We start from the raw sequence: 18543 nt of genomic DNA, 5'->3' as shown, positions 1-18543 counted from the left end.
GGAGTATATCTGCATGTAAACTGCCTGCGTATACCATGCATTCGCAGAAAATCTGAAAAATCATTGGAGAAGTACTCTCCCCCTCCATCTAACATCAATGTCTTGATTTGCATATCTGTCTCCTTCTCAATCATGACTTTGAAGTTTTGAAAGTGACCAAACACTTCACTTTTGTTACGCATGAAGTAGACCCATACTTTCCTTGTATAGTCATCAATGAAAGAGACATAATACCTACAACCATGTATACTTGCAGTATCGGTTGGACCCCAAACATCTGTGTGCACCACCTCAAGTGGATTTTTACATACATTGCGCTCATGTGGAAATGAGCCCTTTGACTGTTTTCCAAGCTGGCATGCTGCACACACTTTATGCATACCATCCACCTTGAATTTGGGCAAACCTTTTACAATCTGTTTTGATTTCATGCTACGCAATCTCTGCTCATTGACATGGCCAATGCGTTTGTGCCAAATGTCAACATCAGCCACAACACCTGTGCCCTGTGAAAATAATGCAGCTTTTACCTCAGGCATGTCTACATTCAGCGTAAACATTATGCCCACACATTTGCCCTCTGTGATCAGCTTACAGCCATTCTGGAAATCTTCTACATAACAGCCATTTGGATTGAAGCGAACCTGCAAACCCTGCTCAACCATTTGTCCAAAAGAAACAAGATTCTTTGTAATGTTTGGGACTTGAAGTACATCTGCTAAGTACTTTGATTTCCCACTCTTTGTATTTAGAGGTATGTCCCCTACATGAGCAATGGGGTGAGCTGTGTCATCTCCTGTCTGCACATAGCCTGACACATCTGGTTTGCGCATATCTCTAAACCACTCTCCACGAGACGTCATGTGATTAGAGGCACCTGAATCCACATACCAAACATCATCTTGGGTGGAATTCTCTGCAGTCATTGTATTCATTACATGTTGCATAACAAACATGCGCTCATTTTTACTGTCATCTGCATCTCTGCTAGTAGATGCATAGTTGCCCTGTTCTCTCTTTCCACTTGCTTTTCCCTTTGGACAGTCACGTGACATGTGACCTCTTTCACCACAAGTCCAACATTCTCTGCTATCTGGAGTATGTTGCTGCCTACTTGATCTGCACCACGACCTCTTTGACTCCCCCTACCTTGAGACTGGTTCCCCTGCCACCTATATTGTTTTGATTTGATTGACCTTCTAGAAATTGGCCCCTGCAACCCCTTGGGCCTCGACCACGACCTCTACCTCTACCTCTGTTGGAGTTAGAATAGAAGGCCTGTTCAGAATTATTTCTGCCATGATAAGAAGATGTGTCAAGGTTCTTCTCCTCAAGAATAAGCATAGAAATCAAATCTTGGAACACGGGGATGTCGTCTCTTGTATTCATGGAAGACCTAAAATGTACATACTCATCTCCTAGACCATCCAAGCATGCACAGACAATGTCATCGTCTTCCACTGAGACTTTAATAGATCCAAGAGCCTCAATGATACTCTTGATCTTCAAGGCATAATCATTGATTGAGAGGTTGTTCCTCTTAACCTGATTTAGCTCCGACTTTAGTTGAAGCTTCCTGGCCTTGGTGTTCACCTCGAACACTCTGCCTAAGTTTCTACATGCAATGGCGGGGGTTTCGGCATCCTATAGATAGCCCATCATGCCATTTGTGATGCTCATAGAAAGCCAATACATCACTTTGCTCTGGCCTTGTTGTCAGTCCCTCAAAGCTTTCCTTTGTTCTGCTGTAGCATTTGCCTCGGGAATCTCTGGTTCCTTTTCATTGTCTCCTTCTACATAGTCCCAATAACCTTTTTCTTTTAGGAAATTTGTTATTCTGAACTTCCATGCAGGGTAGTTATTTTTCTCAAGCTTCTCAGTAACAATCTGACTGAAACTGTCAGACATCTTGAAGAACTAAGACAAAATAGCTGCAATCTGCAAAAACCTGCAAATCTGTTGAACCTGCTATCGTGGTACCTGTAACACTTTCTACACTCAACGAGTGTCCACAATCAAGTGTACATACAACCACTGTACTTGTACAGTAAATCTCTGTATACTACACTTTGGAGACTTGTTCAAAAACTTGTGCGAAAAACCCCGTGGATTGCGAACGAAGGGATTGTGATGCTCTTGCTCTCTTAGCCTCTCTTGCCTGCACCAGGCTCTGATACCATGTAAAGAATGAGGATGCAAGAGAGCTACACAAGACAAGCACAAAGCACACAGAGATGGAAAGCTTCTTCTTCTTCTTCACAGAAAAGAGAGTACAAAATGACTAAGTGCTAAAGCTGAAAAATAGCACATATGTACATGCGGTCACTAAGTGTGAACTCGCTAGAAGCGTACTAGGCTGGCACTATAAGTGTAGTCCAGCTGTAGAATCACTGGCAGAGATCCTCCGTGTCGGTCACCTAACGCGCCAGTGAGTAAATGCCATAAGCGGCCAAGACCCGTAGTGGATGCCAGCTCAAGGTGTAGAGCTCGACATCTCAACAAACATGAGGGAAAGCATCATGAGTTCTGCCTCCGTGTAGCCTCTCTCCAAAGCATTCATGACCCTACTAGCAAAGTAGATGGGTCGCATCCGGGTACTATGGGGATCTTGTTGTAGCAAAACTGCACCGATTATTTCTTTCCCAACACTAGAGCTAACAAAGAATGTGTACTCCCAACAAGGAGGCATGAGTGTTGGTAGCTCTGACAAAATGACTTTAATGTTACAAAAGTACTCTTCAAGCTCATCAGACCATGCAAATTCTACTTGTTGTGGCAACTTTTGCAAAGGATGAAGCAACTCTGAAGCTAAGTGAATAAAGCGTGACAGATACTTCACCTTTTGAATGAATGAGATGACCTCTTTGAGATTCTTGGGTGATGGGAGCTCAATAAGAGCCTTTGCCTTTTAAGGATCCACCTCAATGCCTTTATAGGAAACCTTGTGACCAAGCAAGATCACTTCATCCTCACCTATGTGACATTTGTCGGGGTGAGTTGACCTCCCATGTCATAGAGCTTCTTTAAACCTTCTTCTACCCTTTGTAGATGCAATGATTTTGAGCTATAAATGCAGAAATCATCAATGAACACCCTAATTGACTTTCCAAAGAATGCTTGAAACACCATGTTCATGAAACGTTGGAATGTTGCAGGAGAATTTGTCAAACCAAATGGCATGACTCTAAAAGCATAACAACCCCAAGGAGTGATGAAGGTTGTTTTAAACTGATCTTCCAATGCGATACCTATTTGAAAGTAACCGGAGTAGCCATCAAACACAGTGTACTTCTCATGACCAGCTACCTCATTTAGTATCTCATCCTGAAATGGGAGGGGAAAGTGATCTCTTTTTGTTGCCTCATTGAGTGGACAGTAATCCACACACACCCTCCACTTGCCATTTTTCTTAGGAGTGACAACAAAGGGAGAGACCCACTCTGAATTCTCCACTGGATAAATGAAACTTGTTGCTAGAAGCTTTCTTACCTCCTTGAGTAAAGCTTGCTCCTTGATGACTCCTAGCCTTCGTAGCTTCTGAGCTTTAGGTGTGGCCTCAGGCTTCAACTCAATTTTGTGTTGAACAGCATCTACTCCACGCACATCGGTGTAGTCTTTAGCAAAAAGCCTAGGAAATTTCCTTAGCACACATTTGAACTCCTCTCTTTCGTCCTTTGTAAGTGTTGTAGACAACATACCTTCTAACATTCCTTCATCGTGCACCTTTTGGTTCTCTTGGGAACCTACCTCTTCCAAACCTGGGCAAGAGGTCTCCTAGTTGTTTGGCTTAAACCTTACCCCCATGACTTCGATGGAAGATTCCTCTTTAGTAATGCTGTCGCTACTTTCTCCTTCTGAAGTGCTATCGATCCAGTCTTCCTCCGTCTCACTTTGAGATGATTCTTCATGGAGCTCCTCTTGGCGTGGCTCCTTCATGTCAAACACAACCTTCTTATGATTGTCATTCATGCAAATTAATTTTCCATTCTCCCAATCCTGCAAAGCTCTCATTTTCATTAGCCATGGTCTTCCTAGGATAAATGGGTAACCATTTCCTTTGGTAGACATGACATAGAAATCCACTGCCTTCTTAATGCCAAAGGCCTCTACAAAAACATTTTTACAAATGCCTACACACCTAGTTTTGCTATTGTTTGCCATCTTCACTTTGATTTCAGGTGTCTCATGGATGTGCATGCCTAGTCTTTGCATGAGTCCCTATGTCATGATGCAAATTTGTGCACCCCCATCCACTAGACCTTTCCTAACCAATCTTCCTTTGATGTAACAATCTAGCACAGGTGTAATATCCTCATTCATTTCAGCATGTGCAATTTTTACAACAGGAACACTCTCTTTTATCTTTCTCCTAGTGCTAACTGCCTTCGTTAAATCCCTCCTAACTTGTGGGCATAATGCAAGAAACTGAGGCCATGAGATATCAGGACCCTTACCTCTCATGTCTTCCAACAAGTTGTATGGGGCCATACCATATCCAAGAGGAAAGTCTTGGAGGTTGATACGACGTCGAGTCCTCTTGGTTTCCTTGGTCTCCTTTGCCTTCTTTTCTCGTCCATGATCACTTTGTGACGTGACTCCTTCTTTCTCCTTCCCTTTTCCACGGCCACGCTTAATGCTATTTGCTTCCATGTCAACCTCTTTTGAATTTGTCACCTCTACCACATGCACATTTGGGTCTGGCAAAGGTGGAACTCCTTCCACTCCTTGTGGAGGTGGTCTTGCTCCATTTGGCCTTTGTAGAAGTCGTGGTTGGTGACTAGTTCCTTCACCTGCATTCATCACTGGGTAATTCAAGTTAGGTCTCCCTAGCTCCCCACGGGGCCAAGGACAATTATACATCCCATGTCCAGACTCACCACAATTCCAACATTGCAAGACTCTCCTAGGTCATGTATCTCGCTCTTCAGACTTCTTTGCTTGTCCCTTTGGACCTACAACTTGTGCAAGGTGAATTGACAGGCTGCTTAAAGATTCATTTAACTTCTCAATCACTTCCGCCGTTACCTCAGGAAGCTCCTTAGATGTTGATGCTTGTGACTTACCTTTGGGTCTAAGACCTTCTATTGGAACCTCCCCCCTTAAGCACTTGAGTTTCCTATATTTCTCAGTAGCCCTAGTTTCAGCTGCATCAAAGGTAGCAGGTGCGCCCGCCTCAACCTTTACCTTAAGGTCAGGAAAGAGTCCAGCTATGAACCTCTCCTTCTTTAGAAATTCTGCACCATCACCAGGGTTAGCAACATTTCGTATCCATAGAGCCCATAGACGTAGAAACTCTTGCTTGTACAAGTAGTAGTCATCTAAGTCTTTTTGCTATGAGAAACAATGTCTTGCCATAGTTTTTGAGTGTTTTGGGGATCAAAGAAGTATTTCTTGAAACGATTCACAACTTCCGTGTAATTCCCTTTAACTTCCTCAGGCAACGAGTCAAACCAAGTGCTAGCATCTTTCCTAAGGACCACTTCAAACATCTCTACGCGTTCTTGATCAGTTACTATCCTCTTGATACGGCAAGACATTTTGAAATTTGCTAAGAATAATTCTGCATCCTCCCCAGGCTCTCCAAAGAACAAGGGGTAGCCACTCATTTGCCTAGTTGTATCCATGTTGCTGGTTTTACTCAAAAATTTCTTTTTCTTTTTTATTTTTTGTTTTGCAAAATCAAATTTCAAAGTAGAATGAAAATGTAAACTTCAAAGCTTAGATCGTAGCGAATCAATGGCAAAATGAACGGATTGACTGAGGTATTGATAGCCGCTACTTGCCTAGGTTCAAACATACGACGGAAAACACATTGAAATTGTAACTTTGTGCCAACTATTAGATGCACGTCTTGTCTAGCCAAAGGAAGGAATGTACGATACAAGTCCTCTTGATTCATTAACCTAGCTAAAACAAGATAAACACATGTACATCAAAAGAGACATTCTAGTCTACAAGTGGAAGTATAATAGGATTTGGAGATTGTAGAATATCTCTTAATGCTTCAGCACCAAAGAGGAATACAATACGTTGTTGAAAAAAGATTTTTCTATCAATGCGAACATTTATCCTAATCCCTTGCACCCAATGAAACTGATGAAGTTGAATTGCATGAGCAGGATTAGGAGGTGGTGGATTGTTCATGTAAACACAACTAGTTTTTGAAGACTTACCTTGTGTATGCTAACACAACCGCTCGTCCCCAGTGGGGGCACCAATTTGAGGTGGTCCGGGGCGGGCAACAAGAAGAGTGGCCTCTAAACACCCTTCGAGGCTCCCGTGCTGCTCAATTGGGGCTGGGGCAAGCACAATCAGAGACAACAACAACCCACAACCAGAAACCAAACAAGAAAAGGGGCACCACCTAGTTGTAGAAATGGAGGATGAAGGCTATGGAGGTGTGAGAGAAGTGGCAATGGTGAAGAGGGTGAATTAGGACATGGGAGTTGCAAGTTTGGGAGTGGGAAGGAGAGGGAGGAGTGTGTAAGAGTGAGTAGGTGTGTGAAAGGGTGAGAGAAATAAGAAGATTTTTTGGGTGTATGAGGTGGCAGTTTTGAAGTCGGCCATAAATTTCATGTAAAATCTCCCTTGACTTCAAAATTTCTGAAAACTTTATGGAAAATACTTCAGCTCATGAGCTATGTTTTGTCCTTTGGAAGTATCATCAAATTTGGATCATAAGAAGGTGCCAAAATTCGAGCAAAAATTTGTCCCTTCAGCACCTAATAAAGCTTGAAGTGGGCCACTATTTGATTCTTTTTCCTTTGTAGTCTTCCAAGTGAGCCCCCCATACATCAACCATGACCTAATATTGCAAAGGAGCTTGCACACATGTATGGTATAGGATAAGTATCAAATATAATATATACTTGTGGGGTAAGAAGATAGGCTAGCTAGTCATGAAAAATGGGCACATGGGATGAATGGTGGCAAAAAATATATAAAATAAAGGAGGAAAATCATGAGGGAAGGGACCCTCAGTTATTCTCTACTTTGAGTAATTCATGGAATTTATTTGAAGATAAAATCTATGTACTTGTGAATATTTAATTGGGAGGGATGGAAAAAAATATGACGGAGCCGATAAGGTTATTGGTGAATTTTTACAATGAAGTCACATAAAGGTTTTTCAAGGCTTGTGTGAGTAGAGCTTAAGGGATATAATGATAGTAAAATATGTATAAGGAATGACACAAGATGGAAGCTAGCATACTTAGGCCTGATAACGTACACCTAGGAATATGTATTTATATAAATACAAAATTTTTAAAAAAAAACCCTTTATACTTAGGTCCTTTATTTGATAGAAAATATTTACATATAAAGAGGACCGTAATATTATAAATTTATTTTTTTGTCTCCTAGCCCAATGACTCGCTCAATGATTTGATATAAAAAAATATGATAAAAACCTAAACACACGCACACTATTTATAATGAAAAAGCAAGCCTAGTCATTGTGCTGGGGTGTTTTTGTGGGGTGAAGTGGCTTCTTAAAATTATTTTATGAGAGCTGAAAAACGGCTATCACTGTAAAAGGACCCTCCCATTTGACTTGACACTTTTTTTGAAAGGTATTGTCCAACTTCCTACTGTATCTCAACACCAGATCACCCTTTTCAATTGCCTTATCCTTTATGCATTCATTAGCTTTTAGTTGAGACTTCTTTAACACTTCTTCATAGTAGCTCAAAGGTAAAACTTTGTCCAATTGCAAACATTGTAGATCTAACAACCTTCTCTGCCAAGTATCTATTTTCTCTTCATCTCCCAATGACAATAACTTGAGTGCAAGAATTTCCACTTCAATTGGCAATAAAGCTTCCTTGCCATAAACCAAGTGGTAAGAAGAAAATCCAAAGCTTGTTTTGATAGAAGTTTTGTAGGCCCATAATGCACAAGGCAACTTTGAATCCCAAGTCTTCCCATGTGCCTGGGTCATCTTTGTTAAGATCTTCACCAACTCTCCATTGAACCTCTCATTGAGACCATTGCATTGTGGATAATAAGGAAAACCGTACCTATGATATATATTGAGCTTCGCGCATAAAATATCAAACAACTCTCCTCTAAATCCTGGTCCTCTATAAGAAAGTAGCTATAAGGGCGCACCAAATTTGTTGCATATATGCTCATAAACAAACTTCCCCATTTCTTTACTGGTAATCTGTTTGACAGCCTTGGCTTCTACCCATTGTGTGACTAATAATCATTGCTGTCAAAATGTAAGCATTTCTTTTGCTAGGAGCATCAAGACCCCATTTTTCAAACACATCAAAATATAGAATTGTCTTTCGCAATTCGGGATTCAAAATTCTCTTTCCCATCTTTTGGCAAGGCAAACATGGCTTGCACCAATGGTTAACATCCCACTGAATGCTTGGCCATACATAGCCTTCTTGCAAAATTTAATGCAACGTGATCTTCATGGCAAAATGGACTCCACAAGATCCCTCATGATTTTCTTCCAAGATCTTATAGATTTTTACTTTCCAAGACACACAACACAAAACCAAATCACTTCCTTTCATGTAAAGCACATCATCAAGCATTTTGTATTTCCTGGCTTTTCTTATAAATGCATACTTTTTGAAGGATGGTAAACCTTTAGGTAGGAAAGCTATCAATAGAAAATCCATCTCCTTTGATAACACTTCTCTCCCATGATATAAAGGGGCACTTGCCTTCAGCACAAACACACAAGTGATCATTTCTTGGGCAGCATCATGATCTTCTTCATTTTGCGACCTCTCAATATGTTGCAAACTCCACGCTTCAAACTTTTTGAGCAATGGTTTCACCTTGAAGCATAAATTCTTCACTTTAGGATTCCTATTCTTTCATACTCCCAATACTTGCGTCACGACCAATAAGGCATCTCCTTTGATCTATAAGAGTTTAATTCCCAATTGTAAACAGATGTGCAAACCACCTTCAAGAGCCATGTATTCTACTTCATTGTGACTATTTGCATCAAGATTCAGACCTTGTTTCCTTACAAATTGTCCTTGTGCATCATAAATGACAATGCCTCCCAAAGTAGCATCATGACTTCTTTGATAAGAGCCATCATAATATAACAGTGAAGCATTAGATATGGCAAGAGTCTCGACTTTCTTCTTTTGCACACCTCTTCCTTAACCAAAATAGGAGTATCTATATAAGTGAATAAATCTGCCACGATAGCCCGAGTACTCTCTTATACCAAAAAGGTGAACTAAAACTCTTGAAGTTAATAAACCCATTTCATCACTGTTTTTTATATATTTGAATTATTGAACAACCGAGGAAGCAATGAATAACTGGTGAGAAAAGTGAATGACTTTTGCAACAAGTAATGCCTGAATCGTTTGCAAGCGTAAACCATATTGGTCATCACCAATAAAATTTCTTTCATGAGGAGTTTTCACTCTGCTAGGTTAATGAACATGCTTCATTTACTTAGATTCCTTTCCCTTTTGCAACAAAATGGCCCCAATGGCATCATCTCCCACTGATGGGTCCATAAAACCCTTTTTCCTAGTCATGAGCTTGCATAATGGGTAGTGTACTCAAAAATTCTTTGAGTTTGTCAAAAACATCTTTACAATCACGTTTCCACTCCAATGGATCATTCTTAACTGCTTGCTGCAATGGATACAATAGTTGCAATGTCAAAGGTATGAAACAAAACAGATATTTAACCTTCTGTATGAAAGTGGCCAAGTATCTGGTATCTTTTGGAGATGACGACAACAACAAAGACTCCACTTCTTTTAGATCTGCTTCAATCCCATTTTTTGAAATCACATGTCCAAAAAGCTTCACCCTGGGCTGCACCAAATGACATTTCTTAGGGTTCAACTGACCCCGACATTCATCATACCTTGCAAAAGTCATTCAAGATTTTGAACATGCTCTTTCCTTGAACTATATACACAGAAATCATCTATGAATCCTTTGACAAAATTACCAAGGAACGGGGTAAGGACCCAATCCACTTTTCTTTCAAAAGCTCCAGGCCCAAGAATAACAGTTCACCCTCATCACTAAAACTGGAGGCACTGCTACTTTCTGAATCTTCAAAACTATCTTCAATGGTAACTTTGGAGTCATCATTTTCACTCACATCTCCTAGTGCCAAAGGTTTCTTGGTAGTCATATCAAACACCCTCTTTTGACCCTTCCTATCATACACACGGATTGTACCCTTGCCCCAATCTTGCACAACACCATTAGCTCTCAACCAAGGTCATTCCTAAATGAGAGGAAAATCTCCCAAGACAGTTGGCATAACATGAAAGTTTACTATAACCTTCACTTTAAAAACTTCAACTTCCAAATTCTTAATCAGCCCCAAACACTTCACTTTGGCATGGTTTTCTGGCCAAATCCAAAACCCAGAGCTCCTGCATGTAATGAGACCTAGTCTATTGACACATGAATGTGTGATCACAAAAACTTGAGCACCTCCATCAATGTAGGCCTCTCCCATGCCCACACCTTTGTGCTAAGAGTTCACCACATGACGAATGTCAAGTAACTCTTCCACAACCAACACTTTGACTTGTCCATGCTCTTTCTCTGGATTCACTAATGACTTCCACTACCTCTTGAGTTTTGGCACCATATTCATCAATTGTTCAAACGTACAATCTACTTTCCTCCCAATCAGGTCTTCCTCTAAACTGTAAGTTGTTTGGCCTTCTCCCAAAGGTAAATCTGCTACTTCAAACTGTCTACAAGGTCTTCTGTTACTCATGGCTTTCGCATCTTCACTCTCTTTCTCTTTCTCTTTTCGTTTCTTTTTTCTAGGTACTAGAGCAGCATAGCCTTCCCTATCTCTTTTGCCCACGGGCAACATATCTGCTTCTTTCTTTTCCACTCGTACAATCCCCCCATGACCACCAAAGGTTGAGGCCTAACTTTCCTGTACAATACCTTGATCTCCCCGTATATCCAATGCATAATCATTAACCATGTTAGGAATATGTTGGGGAAGTGGAAACATATCACCTCCCACCCTTGTTGGCTTTGAACAATAAGTGCTAATATGACCAAGTTCACCACAATTATAACAGGTAGGGAGAGGCTCAAATACTCCTTGTCCATGACCTGCATTAGCATTAGGCTGAGCTTCACATGCCTCAGCCATTCCTCTACCACGTCCACAACCACAACCACCACCTTCACCTCCAAGAACACTGAGTCGTATTTCCTGCATCATGGTCATCATGTCTTGCATATTTCACTATAACTATTCAGTATTAGCAACCCTTTGAGCAGGTTGGCCTCCAGCCTCTTCTTTATTTCCCTCATTTTGGCCACCATTACTTTGCATAAGGACCGCTTTACCATACTCATTTAGTCTTTGAGCCTTCCATTCTTTGTCCATGGTGATAGTGACTGCATCCTCGAAGAAGGTAGTGGGGCTTTTCAACTCAACTTTGAACTTCAGACTTTTTTAGGTTTTCCACATAATGGTCCTTCTTTAACATGGATGGAGGGATTTCATTTCCCGAATCTCGGGCCCATTTATCCCATAAACGGGTGAACTGCATGACAAAATCATCAACACTTTGATTAACCTTTTGAGTGTACCCAAAATTTCATGCCAAACTTCATCAGGTACTTCAATGGATCTGTATTGTGCCAAGAAAGCTTGCTTCACACAATTGTAGTCCAAAACCACCCTTGGAGTTTGTGTCTGCACCAGCTCTTCATGGTTATGGAAACAAACTTTTGCCTCATCCTATAAACTGTATTGCATTGCAGCAACCGCAACAATATAGCTTGGTCTAGTATATTTTGCAGTAAGCAATTGACTTCCAAATTTTCAATAAAAGTCTGTGCATTTTTATTAGGCAATCCATGAAACCGTGGAAACTCGTTCGCCATATTTGATTGCCACAAAAAACACTTACATGTGACGTTGAAAGCTCAAGGGATGGCAATGGATCACTCCAACACCTAATCCACCTCACACTAGGTAACCTAGTCCCCCAGTTCTTGGCTTCAAAAAACCTCACGACCCTCCAAAGTCTGCAATCCAATTTTACAACCGCCTGAAGTGATGTCCACAATTTGCACATACATAGGCGGTTGTCCATAAGGACCCATATTCCTTTTACATTATCTCCCTACAGAATAGACATATTTCACAGGAACTGGAGCATAGGAGCACTTGATCCTCAATGGAGGCACCAAAACAATGTTAGCATGTAAAAGACAAGAAAACCAAGTGCCTCTATAGCCTTGCACGAATCACACCATCAAAAGGAAGAACTATTGCACCACCGAAAACACCTATGATAAACACCTCTAGAAAACCCTTCAAGCATGGAGCACACTCAAAATTAGGAGAAACTAAGGAAACTTTGACAAAGCTCATCTGGTGGAGATGTCTGTAGAGTATCCATAGGAAAAAAATAGATGAGAGATGAAAGAGTTATGGCCACTCGAACATGGGGGTGTACTCTTTCTTGCTAAAAAGTGAGCTCTCTGGAAGTTGTGCAGGTGTTGTAGCTATAATAATGGGGTCTTTTCTTATCTTTTATCCCCAAATATTTTTCTCTCTCCAAGGCTTCCTTACATGACTCCTTTTTATTGGTCCTTTTTTGGGCTCAAATTGGACATGAAATGGGCAACCAGTGACCTTTTGACCAAGGGAGAGGGTGGGGGAAAGTGTCCAATGGACCAAAATGAATATCCAGGTTCCTGTCTAGCTAGTGGGAATCCAAAAATGTGCTACCTCCCTCCGCATGAGCCCACGAGCCCCTCCATAGCAACCCTTGAGAGCTCCTCACAAGGTGATACACCCATGATGGGCTACCCCTTTAGGCTATATACCCCCACCTTCCACTTTTCCCTTCCCATGTGCGATAATCCCGCTGACACATGGAAACCTCTTCCTCAATCCTCCCATATCCCTTATGCCCACAAATTTCCAGATTTCCCCCAAAGCAGAGAGATCTTTTCAGACAAACTTTCCCCAAGCATAACTTGTTGCTCCGGTCACCAAATGACACACCGTAACATACGGCTTGGAGCCCAAGTCCTTGGATACTTCTAGAATTCTCAAACCTCAGCATTTCTAATTCCAATCATCAAGTTGGACTAGTTGCCTTTGTCGCATGCACCCGCAATCACTTTCTAAGTTGAGACCGCCCACTTTGGATGCTCATAACTCATGATGTACCAATCCGATTCACGAGCTATAAAGCACGGCTGAAAACATTCATTAAAAACCATGTCTTGGGGACTCAAACAACCCAAAACATCATCATTCAGTCTTGGAAAAATCACACCTTTGTACATGAAATTTTTACATGGTCACTTCCAAGACTTGCAAGGCTATATACACATATATACATGAGGCTAGTGGGCAAGCTTTTTGGCCTATTAACTTTATGCTCATTCAAAAAATGCCTGACAACATTCATGGCCTCTTGAGATTGAGCTCTTGTTATCACATTGATAGTAGAAATTTGCTCTCAATTTGAACATTCATGGCCTCTTGAGATTGAGCTCTTGTTATCACATTGATAGTAGAAATTTGCTCTCAATTTGAACCACTTTAACTTGGTAAAATTCTTACCATGTTCATTGGTGTCTTTTTTTCTTTATCAGGATGCTTTGGGTGACTAGTCAAGAATGAGATGTGACTTGCCAAATTTTGGATAAAATCAAAAGATTCTCATTGTTTATCTTGTGTATGGGTAGTTCCTAGAAAAATGATCACCCCCACACTCATAGCATGGCCCATTTTTGAGGGGTGGTTTTTGTGGTGGTGGTTACCCTTGTTTAGGTGGATATGCCCTAGATCTGTAATTTGAATTGGATTTGTACATTAGAGTGTTATTTCTTGTCAAATAAAAACACATCTGATGGTTGGCTAATAGGCTTAGTGGTTTTCCATGGGAAAAATGATTCTTCCCTATGTGGAATCTGTAGCTACACCATAATCTTCACTACGATCTTTGTAGTACACTAAAATAGGCAGTTGAGCCTGATTTTTATGAATTTTAGCTAACAAAGTGAATCTAACAACATATTAAATGTAATTAGGAAGTAGTCACTGTTCTCCTAGCACTAACTTTGGTTTGTCGACCGTTGGCACAACATTATTTTGCCACTCTGGATACCTTGGTGGTAGTCATTGGCTCATGGGTAGAGGGTTACAAGCTCGCTCTTTCCCCAAATTGCAATTGTAATAACACTCATTGGTTTCATGATTTTTCCATTTTTTGTTCAATGGCACACCATTTGGTTGTCAAGGCATATTTGGTACTACAAGTTTTGGCTATGTGAAGCACTAGCTGCTGGGATGATCAACCCCATAGATGTCTCATTTTTTCTTTTGATGTTAACTAACTTTTTACTTGTCTAAAATCCTGATCTATTCTTTCTGCTATCTCCTCCATGATTTACTAACATTAACTACATGTTAAGCAATGTTTGATTTTTTTTTGTTGCAGTTTGACTCGCTACCAAGCTAGTTTCAATGGTTGAAGCGTCGATTTCTTCTATTATATCACCGTAATATTTGCAATTATCCATAAGATACAAAGGTTCTTTGTCAATCCATTAAGAGAAGTGAATATCGTTTTTAAGTATTTTGTTCCTAAGATCTAGTAGATGGTGGGAACAACGCTTGGGACGCCTATGTTGTTAATTTCTAGAAGAAGTAACTACGAACAATTATAATGGTAAATAGAACAATGTATAGTCGGTCAGAGTGCAGCAAGAAGGCTATACATAGGATCCACTACTTCATTTTGAGAGACTCTAGATTACACTTGATCCTTATAATCTATCTATAGCTTAGTGCATTAGAAAATTTCGGAGGTCTATTGGAGGGCCTTTTAGTAGACAGAGGAAAAAGAGCTGCTCTAATGAGAGAAGAGCTTACGTTACGTAGAAAAAAGCCTGTATTAACAAAAATATAAAAGATGCATTCAATGAGCAAATGGTCACCTTCTTATTAAATGTGAGTGTCTTAATCACGAGTTCGGCGCCGCTCATTCAGAATGTCTTACGTCATCAATGAAATTTAAAAAAATCACAAAAGTCTCAACTAGTGTCAAAATATGAAGATTTTAACACCGCCAGTGCGTTCGGAACGACCAAAAACCTAAAAATCGAATGTCTACTTGCCCTTTTCTGACACCCGGAGAGCGAGAAATTACCCAAAAAACTGTTAGGAAATAAGACGTAGCTAAATAGATAATTGAGTAGATTACTTAATGGAGAGAGACAGATTTATATACACGAGATTATAGAGTAGAGAGAGAGAGAGAGAGAGAGAGAGTACACACGATATACGTGGTTCACCCAATGTGGGCTACGTCCACGGGAAAGCAGCCACTCAATGGCTTTAGTACTTCAAAACAAGAAGTAGTTTACAAAGGGATTATACCCTTAATGGAGCTCCCGCCTTGCTTCACTCTCACGACCTCACACTCACCTTGTTGCATCAACTTCACACTATGAAATGTGTGTAGAAATGGCCTCCTTTTATAGGCCAAAAGGGCTGCCCTCTCTTATGAGAGACAGCCATGTGTAGCCGCCCTTGTGCGAATAAGTCCAAATCGGACCCTCCAATCCGCCCATGTGTGGCCGCCCTTGAGAAGACCAGTCCGCTTTTGAATTCAGCCACCGGCCATTGACTTCCGACCATCGGCCATTGACTACCGGCCACCGGCCAACCGACCAGTTGTTTTCCGACCACTTTCCGGCTGCCGTCCGGCCATAATATTTCGGCGAAAAAGAATATTCCGGCAAAAAAAAAAGTCTCGGGGGCCTTTAAAGTTGCCCTTGATTCTTGTCCATGAAAATTTTGGTTTCCGATGAGTGATTTTCCTTCACGCACGATGGCTTCTCCTCATAATGGGGGCCTTACAAATGTGCGCTTTTACCACAGAAAATTACAAGGGTAAATCAGGCTCCATACTTAACAATCTCCCACTTGGAGACTGATCTCCAAACCAAACCTGTGACTACTTTCCATTCTGGCTTCTTATCCTTGAATGCCGATTGAAGATGAGCAAAAGCTCAACTTCTCCTTGTTGACCACCTTTGTAAACATGTCTGCAGGATGATGAATTTCCCATCTCCCAAATTCTCCGTGTAGACGCAGTGATCCGAGTTGCATCTTGTGAATCCATGATCCAACATCCATCGATCAAACTTCAAGTACCATTGTCTTGATGCTTGCTTTAAACCATACAAGCTCTTCTTTAATCTGCAAACCATTTTCTCCTTACCTTTTACTTCATACTCCTTTGGTTGAAGCATGTAGATTTCCTCCTCTAAGTCACCGTGAGGGAATGTCGTATTTACATCCATTTGCTCGAGATTTAGATCATGAGCAGCCACAAGGCTTAAGACAAGCCTAATTGAGTTCATTTTTACAACAGGAGAAAATATTTCATTGAATTCAATACCTTTCTTTTGAGAAAAACCTTTTACCACAAGCCTAGACTTGTACCTTTTCTTCCCACCTTCTTCTTCCTTTAGCTTGTACACCCATTTGTTTTGAAGTGCCCGCTTACCTTTAGGCAACTCAACCAACTCCCATGTTTGGTTGCGGTGTAGTGAGTCCATCTCCACTTGCATGCTCTTCGTCCATTCTTCTTTGGATTCATGTTGCATAGCTTCTTCATATGATTCCGGCTCTCCAGAATCTGAGATCAAGAGATGGTTGAAGGAAGGAACAAACCTTTTTGGAGGTTTACTTGCTCTTGTAGATCTTCGGGGAATAGGTTGAGGCTCCTCATTTGGTTGACGTTGTTGCACATTGTCACTGTTTGCAGTCCTTGAGTCTTCACCGTCCTCAAGCTCCATGTACTCATCACCTGTTTCTTTTGTTTGTTTTCTTTCCAAGTAATCTTTGTACATATTTTGTTCGTTAAAAATTACATCCCTACTCCTTAAGATTTTACCATCTTCAGGATTCCATAGGCGATACCCAAAGTCTCCTTCTCCATAGCCAATGAAGAAACACTTTTTGGACTTTGCATCTAACTTTGATCTTAGGCTTCTATCTTAAGCCTCACACCCAAACACTTTGAGAAATGCATAATTCACCGGTTTACCTGTCCATGCCTCTTCTGGAACTCCCCCATCCAATGCCGTTGAGGGTGACCGATTGATTAAGTACACAGACGTACTTACAGCTTCCGCCCAAAGCTCAAGCGGTAGGCCTGCATGTAGCCGCATGCTTCGTTCTCATTCCATGATTGTCCTGTTCATCCTTTCCGAAATCCCATTTTGTTGAGGTGTCCTTGGGGTTGTCCTTTGCCTCCGAATGCCATTGCTAGCACAAAAGCTTTCAAAAGCTTGGCTGCAATATTCGCCTCCATTGTCGGATCTGAGGCATTTAACCTTGGTACGTGTTTCATTCTCCACAAAGGCTTTCCACCTTTGAAATATGGAAAATACATCGGATTTATTCTTCATGACATAAACCCATGTTTTTCTAGTCGCATCGTCTATGAATGTTACATAGTACAATGACCCACCAAGTGATGGTGTACTTGCAGGACCCCAAACATCAGAATGAACCAACTCAATTTTTTTATTTTTTCTTTCATTTCCTGATTTTTGAAATTTTACCCTCTTTTGTTTACCATAAACACAATCTTCACAGAACTCTAAGTCCACTTCTTTCAAACCTGGTAGAAGCTTCTTTGTTTGAAGGATTTGCATTCCTTTGGCACTCATATGCCCAAGTCGATAGTGCCACACCGCATTGTCAACTTCTGTAGTTGAAGCACAAGCTGAAGGTTGTGTGCTAACAGTACACAAGTAAAGTGTACCGACTTTTTCACCCTTGGCAACCACCAAAGATCCCTTTGAGATCTTCCACCGTTTGTTTCCAAATGCAATGTTGTGACCTTCATCGTCCAATTGTCCTGTAGAGATCAAATTTTTGCGAAGAGAAGGAACATGCCTAACATCTTTAAGCTTCCATTCATTTCCGTTAGCAGTTTTGACAGAAACTGTACCTTTGCCGACAATCTCACAAGCTTCATCATCTCCCAAGTATACATACCCAAAATTACCTTTGGTGTAGTCTTGGAAATGTTGCTTGTGTGGTGTCACATGGAATGAAGCCCCGGAATCTACTATCCAGGAATTAGACACATTGTCTAATGAGAGAATTAGAGCATCTTGCTCTACTTTACCTGCCACATTGGCCTCCGATGTTGGCTTGTTGTCTTGAGACTCTGTCTCCTTCTTCTTCTTGGACCAGCAATCCTTCTTGACGTGGCCCTTCTTGCCACAGTTCCAACATTCAAGAACTGACTTTGTGCGTGACTTGCTCCGCCTTGAGCAATCACGACCCTTTTGGTTTTTGAACCTCTCCTTAAGCCTTCCTCTTGTTTCCACTGATAGTGCAGCACTTGATGATTCTCCTGTGCTTCTCCTTCGCATTTCCTCGCTTAGGAGAACACCCACAACATCATCAAACTTAAGAGTATTTGTGCCAGAGATAGAATTACTTACAGCCATCACAAGGCTGTCCCAACTATCCGGTAGAGATGATAGTATAAGGAGAGC

The sequence above is a fragment of the Adiantum capillus-veneris genome, chromosome 25, assembly GCF_014529385.1.
Source record: "Adiantum capillus-veneris isolate H3 chromosome 25, ASM1452938v2, whole genome shotgun sequence".
Lineage (NCBI taxonomy): Eukaryota > Viridiplantae > Streptophyta > Polypodiopsida > Polypodiales > Pteridaceae > Adiantum > Adiantum capillus-veneris.
This window is presented reverse-complemented; position numbering follows the sequence as displayed.